Raw genomic sequence first — 18,191 nt, 5'->3', positions numbered from 1 at the left:
CCAACACATTGCCTGTTCCCAGTAAAAGCCCGCCCTAAACTAGCTGAACCAGCTACACTATCTATTTTCTGTGTCCACCAGCTAACTTAGTGGACATCTAGACTAGGGCTTTTACTCCAGCAAGGCCAGGCACCTTGGTGGCACATTCCTGGTAAGCAAGCCGCTTTAGAATGCTTCCTGCAACATTCTGCTAGCTAACTACTACACAGTGAAACTGGCCCATTTAAGTGACTATGGGGTTCTCTGCCAACTCATGGCACCTCTACTTATCGGCACAGAAACTGAATAAACAGCATAGAGTGATCCAAGGTGTAACCCCTATACCGACTCCTGACTCATCTTGGCCTGCATGGAACAATTAACCCTGCTCAGGACCGCCGTACGCAGGATTGCGTCCTGGCGGCGGCCCTGCTCTTCTGGGTGGACGCATATACGCGTCCTCCCGCGATAGCCGAGATTTCCTGTGAACGCGCGCACACAGGCACGCGCGTTCACAGGAACGGAAGGTAAGCGAGTGGATCTCCAGCCTGCCAGCGGCGATCGTTCGCCGGCAGGCTGGAGATGTGATTTTTTTTTAACCACTAACAGGTATATTAGACGCTGTTTTGATCACAGCATCTAATATACCTGCCACCTGGTCCTCTGGTGGTCCCTTTTGCTTGGATCGACCACCAGAGGACACAGGTAGCTCAGTAAAGTAGCACCAAACACCACTACACTACACCCCACCCCTGTTACTTATTAACCCCTTATGAACCACTGATCACCCCTGATCATCCCATATAGACTTCCTGATCACCCCCCTGTCATTGATCACCCCCCTGTCATTGATCACCCCCCTGTAAGGCTCCATTCAGACGTCCGTATGATTTTTACTGATCCACGGATACATGGATCGGATCCGCAAAACACATACGGACGTCTGAATGGAGCCTGACAGGGGGGTGATCACCTCATATACACTCCCTGATCACCCCCCTGTCATTGATCACCCCCCTGTAAGGCTCCATTCAGACGTCCGTATGATTTTTACGGATCCACGGATACATGGATCGGATCCACAAAACACATACGGACGTCTGAATGGAGCCTGACAGGGGGGTGATCACCTCATATACACTCCCTGATCACCCCCCTGTAAGGCTCCATTCAGACGTCCGTATGATTTTTACGGATCCACGGATACATGGATCGGATCCGCAAAACACATACGGACGTCTGAATGGAGCCTTACAGGGGGGTGATCACCCCATATAGACTCCCTGATCACCCCCCTGCCATTGATCACCCCCCTGTTAGGCTCCATTCAGACGTCCGTATGTGTTTTGCGGATCCGATCCATGTATCCGCGGATCCGTAAAAATCATACGGACATCTGAATGGAGCCTTACAGGGGGGTGATCAATGACAGGGGGGTGATCAATGACAGGGGGGTGATCAGAGAGTCTATATGGGTGATCACCCGCCTGTCATTGATCACCCCCCCTGTAAGGCTCCATTCAGACATTTTTTTGGCCCAAGTTAGCGGAAATTGTAAGAAAAAAAAAAAAAAAAAAAAAACTATTTCCGCTAACTTGGGCCAAAAAAATGTCTGAATGGAGCCTTACAGGGGGGTGATCAATGACAGGGGGGTGATCACCCATATAAACTCTCTGATCACCCCCCTGTCATTGATCACCCCCCTGTCATTGATCACCCCCCTGTAAGGCTCCATTCAGACGTCCGTATGATTTTTACGGATCCACGGATACATGGATCGGATCCGCAAAACACATACGGACGTCTGAATGGAGCCTTACAGGGGGGTGATCAATGGCAGGGGGTGATCAATGACAGGGGGGTGATCAGGGAGTCTATATGGGGCGATCACCCCCCTGTAAGGCTCCATTCAAACATTTTTTTGGCCCAAGTTAGCGGAAATATTATTATTTTATTATTTTTTTCTTACAAAGTCTCATATTCCACTAACTTGTGTCAAAAAATAAAATCTCACATGAACTCACCATACCCCTCACGGAATCCAAATGCGTAAAATTTTTTAGACATTTATATTCCAGACTTCTTCTCACGCTTTAGGGCCCCTAAAATGCCAGGGCAGTATAAATACCCCACATGTGACCCCATTTCGGAAAGAAGACACCCCAAGGTATTCCGTGAGGGGCATATTGAGTCCATGAAAGATTTAAATTTTTGTCCCAAGTTAGCGGAAAGGGAGACTTTGTGAGAAAATACAAAGAAAATCTATTTCCGCTAACTTGTGGCAAAAAAAAAAATCTATGAACTCGTCATGCCCCTCATTGAATACCTTGGGGTGTCTTCTTTCCAAAATGGGGTCACATGTGGGGTATTTATACTGCCCTGGCATTTTAGGGGCCCGAAAGCGTGAGAAGAAGTCTGGGATCCAAATGTCTAAAAATGCCCTCCTAAAAGGAATTTGGGCCGCTTTGCGCATCTAGGCTGCAAAACAGTGTCACACATGTGGTATCGCCGTACTCAGGAGAAGTTGGGGAATGTGTTTTGGGGTGTCATTTTACATATACCCATGCTGGGTGAGATAAATATCTTGGTCAAATGCCAACTTTGTATAAAAAAATTTGAAAAGTTGTCTTTTGCCAAGATATTTCTCTCACCCAGCATGGGTATTTGTAAAATGACACCCCAAAACACATTCCCCAACTTCTGCTGAGTACGGCGATACCAGATGTGTGACACTTTTTTGCCGCCTAGGTGGGCAAAGGGGCACACATTCCAAAGAGCACCTTTAGGATTTTACAGGTAATTTTTTACACATTTTGATTTCAAACTACTTACCACACATTAGGGCTCCTAGAATGCCAGGGCAGTATAACTACCCCACAAGTGACCCCATTTTGGAAAGAAGCCACCCCAAGGTATTCCGTGAGGGGCATGGCGAGTTCCTAAAAATTTTTATGTTTTGTCACAAGTTAGCGGAAAGTGATGATTTTTTTTTTCTTACAAAGTCTCATATTCCACTAACTTGTGACAAAAAATAAAAAATTCTAGGAACTCACCATGCCCCTCACGGAATACCCTGAGGTGTCTTTCCAAAATGGGGTCACTTGTGGGGTAGTTATACTGCCCTGGCATTTTAGGGGCCCATATGCATGAGAAGTAGTTTGCAATCAAAATCTGTAAAAAATTACCGGTGAAATCCGAAAGGTGCTCTTTGGAATGTGTGCCCCTTTGCCCACCTAGGCTGCAAAAAAGTGTCACACATCTGGTATCGCCGTACTCGGGAGAAGTTGGGGAATGTATTTTGCGGTGTCATTTTACATATACCCATGCTGGGTGAGAGAAATATCTTGGCAAAAGACAACAACATTTCCCATTTTCTTATACAAAGTTGGCATTTGATCAAGATATTTATCTCACCCAGCATGGGTATATGTAAAATGACACCCCAAAACACATTCCCCAACTTCTCCTGAGCACGACGATACCAGATGTGTGACACTTTTTTGCAGCCTAGGTGGGCAAAGGGGCACACATTCCAAAGAGCACCTTTCGGATTTCACTGGTCATTTTTTACAGATTTTGATTGCAAACAACTTCTCACGCATATGGGCCCCTAAAATGCCAGGGCAGTATAACTACCCCACAAGTGACCCCATTTTGGAAAGAAGACACCTCAGGGTATTCTGTGAGGGGCATGGCGAGTTCCTAGAATTTTTTATTTTTTGTCACAAGTTAGTGGAATATGAGACTTTGTAAGAAAAAAATAAAATAAAAAATAAATCATCATTTTCCGCTAACTTGTGACAAAAAATAAAAAGTTCTATGAACTCACTATGCCCATCAGTGAATACCTTAGGGTGTCTACTTTCTGAAATGGGGTCATTTGTGGGATGTTTGTACTGTCTGGGCATTGTAGAACCCCAGGAAACATGACAGGTGCTCAGGAAGTCAGAGCTGTTTCAAAAAGCGGAAATTCACATTTTTGTACCATAGTTTGTAAACGCTATAACTTTTACCCAAACCTTTTTTTTTTTACCCAAACTTTTTTTTTAATCAAAGACATGTAGAACAATAAATTTAGCGAAAAATTTATATATGGATGTCGTTTTTGTTGCAAAATTTTACAACTGAAAGTGAAAAATGTCATTTTTTTGCAAAAAAATCGTAAAATTTCGATTAATAACAAAAAAAGTAAAAATGTCAGCAGCAATGAAATACCACCAAATGAAAGCTCTATTAGTGAGAAGAAAAGGAGGTATAATTCATTTGGGTGGTAAGTTGCATGACCGAGCAATAAACGGTGAAAGTAGTGTAGTGCAGAAGTGTAAAAAGTGGCCTGGTCATTAAGGGGGTTTCAGCTAGGGGGGTTGAAGTGGTTAAAGTGCCTTTCCTCAATAAATCCAGTGCATTTACACTCATACACATTTTAATTGCCCATCAACACCTGTCTGAGAGCAAATGGCCACCTGTGACATCACCACTCATTATATACATCTTAGGGTGCATGCACATGGCTGTGTCTGTATTTCACCAACAATGGATCTACAAAATACGGATATTTTTTGTGTGCATTCTGTATTTCTCGCACTCATCAATAGAAATTGCTATTCTGATCCTCAATATGGACAATACTATAATTTGTCAAAGGACCACAATGGATTCACAAACACAAATGTGTCCATAGCAATGATAACATACGGATGAAAAATACAGTTGCTTTATTTTTATTCAGTGTGCTATCCATTTTTAAAACTGAAAGCACACTGACCTACAGTATACAAGTCAATGGAGCTATTCACCCATTTCAGGGTTTTTTCATGGATCTGTGTGTCTGATCCGAGAATCTCACTGCAGAATGTATTCTTGTCCTCCATTTTTGTGGATGAGAGTAGCCTTTCTTTTGATGGGAGTAAGAAAAAAACAAAAACGAATGCCAACAGAAGCAGTTTTTCAAGGGCCGATTTTCCACAGACAGAGGGTGTTAAAGAGTACAGTACGGTTACCAGCTCACTCGGTTTTGCAAATGGAATATACCCGTGTGCACGGTGCCTGGTTTTTCAACCTCCTTTGTGGAATGCAGCAAGTAAGATAGTAAATGAAGGGCTCCAGCACTCACGTTTGTTGAAGTGTCATTTTCTCCATTCTTTATTGGTAGACATTCACAGATATAGGAGATGATAAACTCTCAGGTGTATCGGCTGTTGGCATTCTCTCAGCCGATACACCTGAGAGTTTATCATGTCCTATATGTCTGTGAATGTCTACCAACAAGTTTTGCATAAATCAATAGTACAGATGAATATATAAGAAATGTTGTAACCTGCTTCTTTCTCCTAAACTACCATTCTCTGCTAAAGGAGAGTTTACACCGCCGAACCATTAGACAGATTATTGGGTACAAATAGTACTACAAACGCTAGTTCCCGATCTGCCCGTGTAAAGGTGCAAATCCCCAAAACGCTCGTTCATCTGGTGAAACCATCTTTCATGCGGACACCTCTTGATATAAATTCATAATTTCTGGGCAGCAGATTGTGCTGTGTGAACAGAGCTCTGCTGCCCAGAAACAATGAATCTGTATCAAGATGGGCGACAGCAATAGCCATCTCTTCCCCTCCACTAACCAAGATGCAGTTATTCAGAGGGAACGCTTCCTTCCCAATAATTGTCTGTACGTCACCACAGTGGAAATGAGCCTTAAAGGCCCTATTACAGGCAGATTATTGTTAAGATCTGGCAATGTAATACTGTCGACGATTACCCGATGCTCGTTCATCAAGTAATTGAGATCTTTTAACATGTTAAAAAAATCTTGGTTTGCCGACGGCAGATCGTGCTGTGCAATATGTACTCTTCTGCCGGCTTACAATGAGACCGATCGCTCATCCCTATACTGAGGAGGAAATCGCTGCATGTAATAGCAGCGGTTCCCTCCTGTAGTGAGCAGGCGATTGACGGGAAGGAACGCTTCCCTCCCGACAATCGTCTGCTTTATCTGCCTGTGTAATAGGGCTCTGTCTTGAGAGATGAAAGGATAGTTGGAGGGTAAGATAACATTCTGCTCACAGAAGTTTATAGAGAGTGGGAGGGTGAAGTAAGCTGCTGGTGGGAGAAAAAGGCACCTAGGCTAAACTAACTATACTATGACAAGAGATCACAGCATACAGTGCTGCCCATAATTATTCATACCCCTGGCAAATTTTGACTTAAAGTTACTTTTATTCAACCAGCAAGTAATTGTTTGACGGGAAATGACATAGGTGTCTCCCAAAAGATAATAAGACGATATACAAGAGGCATTATTGTGGGAAAAAACATTTCTCAGCTTTTATTTACATTTGAGCAAAAAGTGTCCAGTCCAAAATTATTCATACCCTCCACAATAATCAATAGAAAAGCCTTTATTGGCTATTACAGCAATCAAACGCTTCCTATAATTGCAGACCAGCTTTTTGCATGTCTCCACAGGTATTTTTGCCCATTCATCTTTAGCAATGAGCCTATGCGACATCATTATTATACAACATAGCTTATAATATATTGTACCATCATGACAATAGAAAACAGCCCAGAAATAAAGACGAACACTATTGTGACAGCAATAATATATCACATAATGTGACTTTTTCACAAGAGAACACAAATAATAGATGATAACTCTATGGGTATTGTGATATCACAAAGATCGCAGTGTATGAATAAAGACACTGTTGTGACCCTAACCAAAAATACGAACGTGTGCACCCCGTGGTCGTGCTGCGGGCCACAATGCACGAACACAGTCCGTGGGGCAGCCACAACGGATCGCGGACCCATTCACTTGAATGGGTCAGCGATCCGGCCGTTCCGCAAAAAGATAGGACATGTTCTATCTTTTTGCGGAACTGAAGTACGGGATGAAACCCCACGGAAGCACTCCGTACTGCTTCCATAGGGTTCCGTTCCGTGCTTCAGTTCCGCATCTCCGGATTTGCGGACCCATTCAAGTGCGGACCCGTGTATTGCAGGTCCGCAAATGTGGTCGTGTGCAGGGGCCTAACAAAAATACTAAATGGTCCAGAGCACAACTTATAAATCAGGACTCGGGCTATTGTGATATACTGTAATCACAATATAGTTATTTCCATCAGTTATTGTGAGCCAAAAACACGGACACCGGCAATGTGCTTTCCGCATTTTGCGGATCCGCACATTGCCAGAACTATATAGAAAATGCATTTTCTTGTCCGCAATTGCGAACAAGAATAGGACATGTTCTATAGGCTCTACAAAAAACGCGGTGTTCGCCCGATCAGGCCTGATCTTGTGCGCACACTTGCGTTCAGTCCGCCCCACCACAGTGACAGAATTTGTTTTTTCTAATCACTGCAAAAACACCGTAAAATCGCTGCGGCACAAGTTAGCGGAAATTGATTATTTTTTTTCTTACAAAGTCTCATATTCCACTAACCTGTGACAAAAAATAAAATCTCACATGAACTCACCATACCCCTCACGGAATCCAAATGCGTAAACATTTTTAGACATTTATATTCCAGACTTCTTCTCACGCTTTAGGGCCCCTAAAATGCCAGGGCAGTATAAATACCCCACAAGTGACCCCATTTTGGAAAGAAGGCACCCCAAGGTATTCCGTGAGGGGCATGGCGAGTTCCTAGAATATTTTTTATTTTTTTTGGCACAAGTTAGGGGAAAATGATTATTATTATTTTTTTCTCTTACAAAATCATTTTCCGCTAACTTGTGCCAAAAAAAAAAATATTCTAGGAACTCGCCATGCCCCTCACGGAATACCCTGGGGTGTCTTCTTTCCAAAATGGGGTCACTTGTGGGGTATTTATACTGCCCTGGCATTTTAGGGGCCCTAAAGTGTGAGAATCCAAATGCCTAAAAATGCCCTCCTAAAAGATACTCATTGGAATTTGGGCCCCTTTTGCGCACCTAGGCTGCAAAAAAGTGTCACACATGTGGTATCGCCATACTCAGAAGAAGTAGGGAAATGTGTTTTGGGGTGTATTTTTACATATACCCAAAATTTGTGTGAGAAATATCTCTGTCAAATGACAACTTTGTATAAAAAAAATGGGAAAAGTTGTCCTTTAGAGAGAAAAGGCACCCCAAAAAACATTGCCCTACTTCTTCTGAGTACTGTGATACCACATGTGTGACACTTTTTTGCAGCCAAGATGCGGAAAGGGGCCCAATTTCCAATGAGTACTTTTAGGATTTCACAGGGCATTTTTACGAATTTGGATTCCAAACTACTTCTCACGCTTTAGGGCCCCAAAAATGCCAGGGCAGTATAAATACCCCACATGTGACCCCAATTTGTAAAGAAGACACCCCAAGGTATTCCGTGAGGGGTATGGTTAGTTCATGTAAAATTTTATTTTTTTGTCACAAGTTAGTGGAATATGAGACTTTGTAAAAAAAAAAATAATAATAATCATTTTCCACTAACTTGTGACAAAAAAAAAACTTCCATGAACGCACTATGCCCATCAGCGAATACCTTAGGGTGTCTACTTTCCAAAATGGGGTCATTTGTGGGGTGTTTCTACTGTCTGGGCATTGTAGAACCTCAGGAAACATGACAGGTGCTCAGAAAGTCAGAGCTGCTACAAAATGCGGAAATTCCCATTTTTGCACCATAGTTTGTAAACGCTATAACTTTTACCCAAACCAATAAATATACACTTATTGCATTTTTTTTATCAAAGAAATGTAAAACAATAAATTTAGAGAAAAATGTATATAGAAATGTAGTTTTAATTGAAAAATTTTACATCCAAAAGTGAAAAATCACTTTTTTTGCAAAAAATTTCGATTAATATCAAAAAAAGTAAAAATGTCAGCAGCAATGAAATACCACCAAATGAAAGCTCTATTAGTGAGAAGAAAAGGAGGTAAAATTCATTTGGGTGGTAAGTTGTATGACCGAGCAATAAACTGTGAAAGTAGTGTAGTGCAGAAGTGTAAAAAGTGGTCTGGTCATTAAGGGGGTTTAAGCTAGGGGGCTGAGGTGGTTAATAACTGGTTGAACCTCCTTTGGCAGCAATAACTTCAACCAAACGTTTCCTGTAGTTGCAGATCAGACGTGCACAACGGTCAGGAGTAATTCTTGACCATTCCTTATTACAAAACTGTTTCAGTTCAGCAATATTCTTGGGATGTCTGGTGTGAATCGTTTTCTTGAGGTCATGCCACAGCATCTCAATCGGGTTGAGGTCAGGACTCTGCGTTGTGTGAAAAATGCAGAATATGCTGAAATTTTCACCCAACGCACAAGTGATGCATGAAAATCACCGCTCATCTGCACAGCCCCATTGAAGTGAATGGGTCCGGATTCAGTGCGGGTGCAATGCGTTCACCTCACGCATTGCACCTGCGCGGAATTCTCGCCCGTGTAAAAGGGGTCTTACACAAGCATTTTCGCTGGATCAGCAGGGTTCAGCAAAAGCGCTTCCGTTACTGATAATACAACCATTTGCATCCGCTATGATTGGATCCGGTTGTATTATCTTTAACATACCCAAGACGGATCCGTCATGAATTCCATTGAAAGTCAATAGGGGACGGATCCGTTTTGTATTATTGTCTTGCTTCGCATCCCAGGACGGAAAGCAAACCACAGCTTGCTGCGGTTTGCTCTCCGGTATGAGAATGCAACCAAATGGAATAGAATGCATTCTGGAGCACTCCGTTCTGTTCAGTCACATTGACAATGAATGGGGACAAATCTAACGCGTAACTTGACAGAACACAACCATGGTTTGGTTCCGCATCCGAGCCGCAATTTTTGCAGCTCGGGTGTGGACCCATTTACGTCAATGGGACCGCAAAAGATGCGGACAGCACTCTGCGTGCTGTCCGCATCCTTTGCTCCGTTCCGTGGCCCCACAAAAATTATGGATCATGTCCTATTCTTGTCCGTTTTGCGGACAGGAATAGATATTTCTATAATGGGCCATCTGTTCCGTTCCACAAATTGCAAAAGTCTCATGAGCAGCATCCGTGTTTTGCGGATCCGCAATTTGCAGACAGCAAAACACGGCACGTTCGTGTGCAAGAGGCCTTATTGGTACTGTTCCATGAAAAATAATGCAAAGAAATATCTCACAAGAAAAGAGAACTATCTGGCTTGGCTATATTTCCTTGTCACATCCCAAGGCTTGTTGAAAAGTCAGATCTTTACTCATAGGGAGCCACTTCAAATAAGTGGCGCTGGTGAGATGGTTCTCTTCCTTGCATGCTCCTGGAAGAACCAAAGGCTCGGTGAAAATATTCATTTTGCCCGATCCTTATCTCTGACATCTTTGGGGGGGAGGATCGGGAGCTACCAACACACATTAGCGTGTCTGCCGAACCTGACGTTGTTGGCCGACAGGAGACTAATGTATATGGCCAGTTCTAAAAGCTACAAAATATAAGAACAAAAAACAGAATTAAAAAATCCCCTCAGAAGCCCTGTAGACAATGAGGTGCTGGAGTGATGACAAATACCAATGATTCATTCATCGCTTCTGGCTGCTTCGTGATGATCTGTCTGAACTTCCCTACGTGGCTCTGCTGATGTTACTAATGATTTCTGAACCTGCATAATACAAACCATTCTTCCTTTTTCTATTTTTTTCCCCATTTTATGCACAATTTTTCACTCTAAAACAATAAATTATATAATGTTTAAATGTTAGAAAACACACTAAAACAAAAGTTCAGCCAAAGGGCCATGGGCTGACTGAGCAGGCAATTACTGGGAAACTGTTCATTCCTGATAATTGCCTGCTTGTTAAAAGAGGTGAGAGCTGCATTTTTATACAGTAATCATCTCCTCTCTATGGGGAGTGGAAACCGCTGCTCCCCATATAGATTGTGTCAGGGCAGCAGATCCCTGTTTACACAGAAAGAATGATTTTGATGTCCGCATCAGTTATGCTTTCACCCGATAAACAAACTTGTTCGAGTGACAGGTGGCACCTTTACATGGCCCAATTATTCGTATGAACTTTTGTTCCCGATAATCATCCAGTGTAAAGGGAGCTTTTAGCTCTAGTGATTGGATGTCTAGTTGCACCTCTTTATAGTACTACATGTTCAATATGGCTTTTCACCCGTGCCAGGATGAGCTGCTCTTCTAGTCACCCGGTGGGGTGGCTCCATTTTATTTTTAATATATATTGTACGTACTGTACTGGATTAGGGCTGCAGCTATCGACTATTTTTGTAATCAAGTATTCTATTGATTAATCCGATTAATCGAGTACTCTAATAACAAAAAACTAATTAAAAGAACGTTTTTCTTTATAAAAACTCATCAGCCCCCCATGGTTTCAGCTTCCTCCCCAGTGCCATGAGCTGTCCCCCTAGTGTCATTATCCCCCCCCCCCCCCAGTGCCATCAGTTTCCTCGCCAGTGCAATCAGCTGTCCCCCAGTGCCATCAGCTTCCCCCCTTGCCATCAGCTGCCCCCTCGTGCCACCAGCTACTGACGTCATACAACGTCGGGTCATAGTATGCGCTTATGTGCACTATGACCTGACGATGTGTCAGGATACAGTACAGTGCAGCGCGGTGTGGGCCGGCGGGTGACCACGGAGCGTTGAGTAACAGCAAGCGCTTCACTCCCGCTTCGTGGTCACATGACACAAACGAATCTTCGATGCAAAAAATTTGCATCAAGGATTTTTTTTGTGTCAAATTACTCGATTCAATTGAGTAATCGTTTCAGCCCTACACTGGATCCTGAGAAGGCTCCTGTCCTGATCATAGAAAGTGATTTACAGCCTCCTGCAGCTCACTCCTACTATTATATGCAATGACTTGCTCCATTATATTGCTAGGATATGCCATTAATGTCAGATATGTGTCATTCCCACCTCTGGGACCCGCTCCTATCTGCAGAATTGTCTCAGTTATTTGCTGAAACTTCCATTATTGTCGTTGTTCTGCTCCTCCAATGGAAGTAACTAGCGGTGCTGCAAACTCATATTCATTTTTTTTTTTACTAAGTCCTAGTAAGGAACTTGATCTTGCAACCCTATAACCACCTACTACTGCACTAAATGCAGTGTATTATGTCAATTACAATTTAAAGAATACCTATTAGTCCCATTTTTTGCGGCTCGGGTACGGACCCATTCACTTCAACGGGGCCGCGAAAGATGCGGACAGCACTCCGTGTACTGTCCGCATCCATTGCTCTATTCCGTGGCCCCGCAAAAATTATAGATCATGTCCTATTCTTATCCGTTTTGCGGACAAGAATAGGCATTTCTAGAATGGGCTGTCTGTTCCATTCCTTAAATTGCGGAAGGCACACAGGCGGCATCAGTGTTTTGCGGATCAGAAAGTTGCGGACTGCAAAACACAGCACGTTCGTGTGCAAGAGGCCTAATATTGAGCAGGTGATATAATCGGTGTCAATTTATTAGGACTTATCACAGGTAGTCATTCTGTGGGATATCCTCAAATTATGACCGGCAGGTGGGCCCTGAGGACTGGAGTTGAGGCTGTATTACATAACTCGATTCTGCAGAAGATTGTCGGAATGGAAGCGTTCCTTCCTGGCAATAGTCTGCTGGCTAGCGGAGGAGACCGCTGCTATCGTTATGCCATTGCTCGTCCCTATGCTGTCTAGTTATTTGCCAGCAGCAGATTGTGATAAAGTTGGGCGATGTCAAAAATATTCCCAAGATAACGATATTAAGAAATCTATCGCGATAACTGGATATATATAAAGTTATAAATACCCATTTAAAAGAAAAAAACACTTGGCCACAAGGAGACATTATACTGTATGGGGGCCATAAAGAGACATTATACTGTATGGGGGCCATAAAGAGACATTATACTGTATGGGGGCCATAAGGAGACATTATACTGTATGGGGGCCATAAAGAGACATTATACTGTATGGGGGCCATAAGGAGACATTATACTGTATGGGGGCCACAAGGAGACATTATATTGTATAGGAGCCACAAGGAGACATTAAACTTTATGGGGGCAGCCACAAGGAGACGTTATACTATGGGGGCAGCCACAAGGAGACGTTATACTGTATGGGGGCAGCCACAAGGAGACATTATATTGTAGGGGACAGCCACAAGGAGACGTTATACTGTATGGGGGCAGCCACAAGGAGACATAATACTGTATGGGGGAAGCCACAAGGAGACATTATATTGTAGGGGACAACAACAAGGAGATGTTATACTGTATGGGGGCAGCCACAAGGAGACATTATATTGTAGGGGACAGCCACAAGGAGATGTTATACTGTATGGGGCAGCCACAAGGAGATGTTATACTGTATGGGGGAAGCCACAAGGAGACATTATATTGTAGGGGACAACAACAAGGAGATGTTATACTGTATGGGGCAGCCACAAGGAGACATTATACTGTATGGGGGAAGCCACAAGGAGACATTATATTGTAGGGGGCAGCCACAAGGAGATGTTATACTGTATGGGGCAGCCACAAGGAGACGTTATACTGTATGGGGGCAGCCACAAGGAGATGTTATACTGTATGGGGGCAGCCACAAGGAGATGTTATACTGTATGGGGGCAGCCACAAGGAGACATTATATTGTAGGGGACAGCCACAAGGAGACGTTATACTGTATGGGGGCAGCCACAAGGAGACATAATACTGTATGGGGGAAGCCACAAGGAGACATTATATTGTAGGGGACAACAACAAGGAGATGTTATACTGTATGGGGGCAGCCACAAGGAGACATTATATTGTAGGGGACAGCCACAAGGAGATGTTATACTGTATGGGGCAGCCACAAGGAGATGTTATACTGTATGGGGGAAGCCACAAGGAGACATTATATTGTAGGGGACAACAACAAGGAGATGTTATACTGTATGGGGCAGCCACAAGGAGACATTATACTGTATGGGGGAAGCCACAAGGAGACATTATATTGTAGGGGGCAGCCACAAGGAGATGTTATACTGTATGGGGCAGCCACAAGGAGACGTTATACTGTATGGGGGCAGCCACAAGGAGATGTTATACTGTATGGGGGCAGCCACAAGGAGATGTTATACTGTATGGGGCAGCCACAAGGAGACGTTATACTGTATGGGGCAGCCACAAGGAGACGTTATACTGTATGGGGGTAGCCACAAGGAGACATTATACTGTATGGGGGGCAGCCACAAGGAGATGCTATACTATATGGGGGCAGCCACAAGGAGACGTTATACTGTATGGCGGCAGCCACAAGGAGACATTAAACTCTATGGGGGCAGCCACAGGGAGACATAGCGTATGGGGGCAGCCACGAGGAGACGTTATACTGTATGGGGCAGCCACAAGGAGACGTTATACTGTATGGGGGCAGCCACAAGGAGACGTAACACTGTATGGGGGTAGCCACAAGGAGACGTAACACTGTATGGGGGCAGCCACAAGGAGATGTTATACTGTATGGGGGTAGCCACAAGGAGACGTTATACTGTATGGGGGAAGCCACACGGAGGCGTTATACTGTATGCGGCAGCCACAAGGAGACGTTATACTGTATGGGGCACTGTCTGGGGCAGCCACAAGGAGACATTACTGTATGGGGGCAGCCACAAGGAAACATTATACTGTATGGGAAGCCACAAGGAGACGTTATACTGTATGGGGCAGCCACAATGAAACATTATACTGTATGGGGGCAGCCACAAGGAGACATTACTGTATGGGGGCAGGCACAAGGTGACATTATACTGACATATGGTGGCCCCCAATAAAACAATGTCTTGTGGCCACCATACAGTAATGTCCTCTTGTTGATCATGTCATGTATAGGGGAGTGGGGAGGAACTCATGATGACTCATTCCCTAATGCCTGCTATTTCAATGTGCAGTAGTGCGGTGCAGCTTGCAGGCAGTAGGCCAGAGTCAGACAGGGCCGCAGTAGAAGACATACATGGTCACCGTCATAGGCAGACATTACACCTTTATTCACTGGGGTCGGGGTCGGGGCCGGCTCTAATATATATTAGGGTCTCTCTTTCCACTCAGAGGCGAAGTTGTGAATTCTATGGGGGTCGGACTCGGTCTTGGAGTAACTTGAGAGACTTTCCTGCCACTTGCTCTTGTCTGTGCTGCTCGGTGGCCTCGCTCATCATCTGATTCCGACGTCAGATGTTGGTGGGCGGAGACTTCATTATGGGAGCCGGGCGCAGCCGCTGCGGGCAGTAATTGTACTGGTAGTATGCAAACATTCAGGGGCGGGCAGCCGCGGACGCAGATTTTGAAGTGGAAAGTTTTGTATCAAGGACAGCACCAACGTCCCACCTTCTGGAAGCGTCATGGTCACCAGCGGTTAGACTCCTTCCCGCTGAAAGTAATAGGAATGAAACAAGATTATGACCAGCGTCTTCCTTGTGCAAGTTCTTTCTCAGGCTGGGTTCACACCTGAGCATTTTACAGCGCATTCCTACACGCTGTAAAACGCTCAACAGACAAGAACCAATGATTCCCTATGGGAATGGTTCTCACCTGAGCGTTTTACAGCACGTACGGTCGCGCTGTAAAACGCCCCAAGAAGTACATGAGCTTCTTTGGGGCGTCTTGTCGCGCGTTCCCGTACATAGACTTCAGCGGGAACGCACGACAATGGGCGTTAGCTTGTCTCTGTATGCGCGATTGCAAACGCCCGTACAATCGCGCATACAGAGCGCTCCATTGCAAACGCTCAGGTCTGAACCCAGCGTCAAGGCTTGTGTTAAGCTGAAACGTTGCCTGTTTGCTGTGATGATTAGGAATAAAGAACTTGCACAAGGAAGACGCTGGTCATAATCTTGTTTTATTCCTGCAGATTTTGAAGTGGACAGCACACATGACCGCTTCTATGATGTCACAAAATACAGCTTTTTTTACGAACACCGATATTTCCATATTGCTGTTGCCTAATACCGCGGTACATCACCAAGACTGGTATATCGCCCAACCCTAGATTAGACAGCGCGATCTGCTGCCTGCAAATCGCGATCTTTGAGCATGCCGAAAGATCACAATTGCCTGATGAACAAGCAAATGCGTTACTATGAACACTTATTGGCAATCATCGGGCAAAAAATCTGACAGTGCAAGGCTACTTTCACACTAGCATCATAGGGTCTCAATACCGGAAAAAATGCTTCGGTTTTGTCCCCATTTATTGTCAATGGGGACCAAACGAAACTGAACAGAACTGAATGCTCCAAACTGCATTCCATTTCATATCGGAGAGCAACCTGCGGTTTTCTTTCCGTCGTGGAATGTGAATCAAGACGGATCCGTTTTCTCTGACACAATAGAAAACGGATCCGTACCCCATTGTCTTTCAATGGAGTTCATGACAGATCTGTTTTGGCTATGTTAAAGATAATACAACCGGATCCGCTCATAACGGATGCAGACGGTTGTATTATCAGTAATGAAAGCGTTTTTGCTGAACCCTGCCGGATCCAGTAAAAACGCTAATGTGAAAGTAGCCTACTACAGGCTTTAAAGGGGTTATCCAATATTAGAAATAACCCCCACAATCCTATAGACTGGGATGCTCAATTTTCTGCCCTCCATCTGTTGCAAAACTACAACTCCCAGCATGCCCAGACAGTCTACAGCAGGGCATGGTGGGAGTTTTAGTTGAGCATCCCTGCTATAGACTATACTTACCCAGTCCCCGGCACCCACGTCCCTCCGGATCCCTGCACAGCTGCTGCTGCATCTCATAGCAGGCCATCACCGAATAAGGACAAAACACAAAGGGGGACATTTAGGAAAACTAGTGCAAAGGAGAACTGACTTAGCTGCCCATAGCAACCAATCAAATTGATGCTCTCATTTTCCAAAGGAGTGCTGAAAAAGGAAAAGTGGAATCTGATTGGTTGCTATGGGCAACTAAGGGTACTTTCACACTTGCGGCAAAGGATTCCGGCAGGCAGTTCCGTAATCCGGACGCAAACGGATGGCATTTGTCAGACGGATCAGTCTGACAAATGCATTGAAATACCGGATCCATCTCTCAAAACGAATCCGGGATTTATTTTTTTCACAGATTTAAAGGTCTGCGCATGAACGGACTGAAAGAACGGATCTGTCAATGCTGCAATTTTAATGCCGGATCCGGCACTAGGGATCGACCGATATTGATTTTTTAGGGCCGATACCGATACCGATAATTTGTGAACTTTCAGGCCGATAGCCGATAATTTATACCGATATTCTGGGAATTTTCATTTTTGAAAAAAAAATTAAAATTCCCACAAATCTGCTGAAAATTAATGTTTATTGTTAATGTGTATTTTTATTTTTTTTGTAAATCTTTCTTTTTCATTTATATTTAATATTTTGGTGTTTTTATTTGTATTACTTTTTTTTTTAACTAACTTTTAGCCCCCTTAGGGACTAGAACCCTTGTCCTATTCACCCTGATAGAGATCTATCAGGGTGAATAGGAGCTCACACTGTCCCTGCTGCTGTGTGCTTTGTGCACACAGCAGCATGGAGCTTACCATGACAGCCAGGGCTTCAATAGCGTCCTGGCTGCCATGGTAACCGATCGGAGCCCCAGCATTACACTGCTGGGGCTCCGATCGGAGGAGCAGGGGAGAGGGAATCCTGTGGGGGGCGCACTGCGACTGGGGTGGGGGGGAGGGGGGGCGCACCACTGTTTAATACTGGGGGGGAGGGGGGGCGCACTGCGCCACCAATGCTTAATACTGGGGGGGCTTGGGGGGGAGGCGCACTGCGCCACCAATGCCTAATATTGGGGGGGGGGGGCGCACTGCGCCACCAATGTCTGATACTGGGGGGCTTACTGCGCCACCAATGAAGCTTAATCTCACATTTATTTATATACAGGAGGCGGGAGCTGGCTGCAGGATCACATAGCCGGCTCCCGACCTCTATGAGCTGTAGCTGCGATCCGCGGCACCTGAGGAGTTAACTACCGCAGATCGCAGCTACCGCTCATAGAGGCCGGGAGCCGGCTATGTGATTCTGCAGCTCCCGCCTCCTGTATATGAATTAATGTAAGATTAAGCTTCATTGGTGGCGCAGTGGCCATAGCTCCTCCCCTCCTCTTGTCCCCTGTCCTCCCATTGGCTGGAGCGGCAGCAGCAGCACAGGGGGAGGAGACACTGCTCCTTCTCCCCTGTGCTGCTGCTGAGGGAACACGGAGAGCGCTGTCAGCAGCGCGATCTGTGTTCCCAGGAC

Source organism: Bufo gargarizans, chromosome 2, assembly GCF_014858855.1.
Source record: "Bufo gargarizans isolate SCDJY-AF-19 chromosome 2, ASM1485885v1, whole genome shotgun sequence".
Taxonomy (NCBI): domain Eukaryota; kingdom Metazoa; phylum Chordata; class Amphibia; order Anura; family Bufonidae; genus Bufo; species Bufo gargarizans.
The sequence above is the reverse complement of the archived record's forward strand: the minus strand, read 5'-3'. Positions refer to the sequence as shown.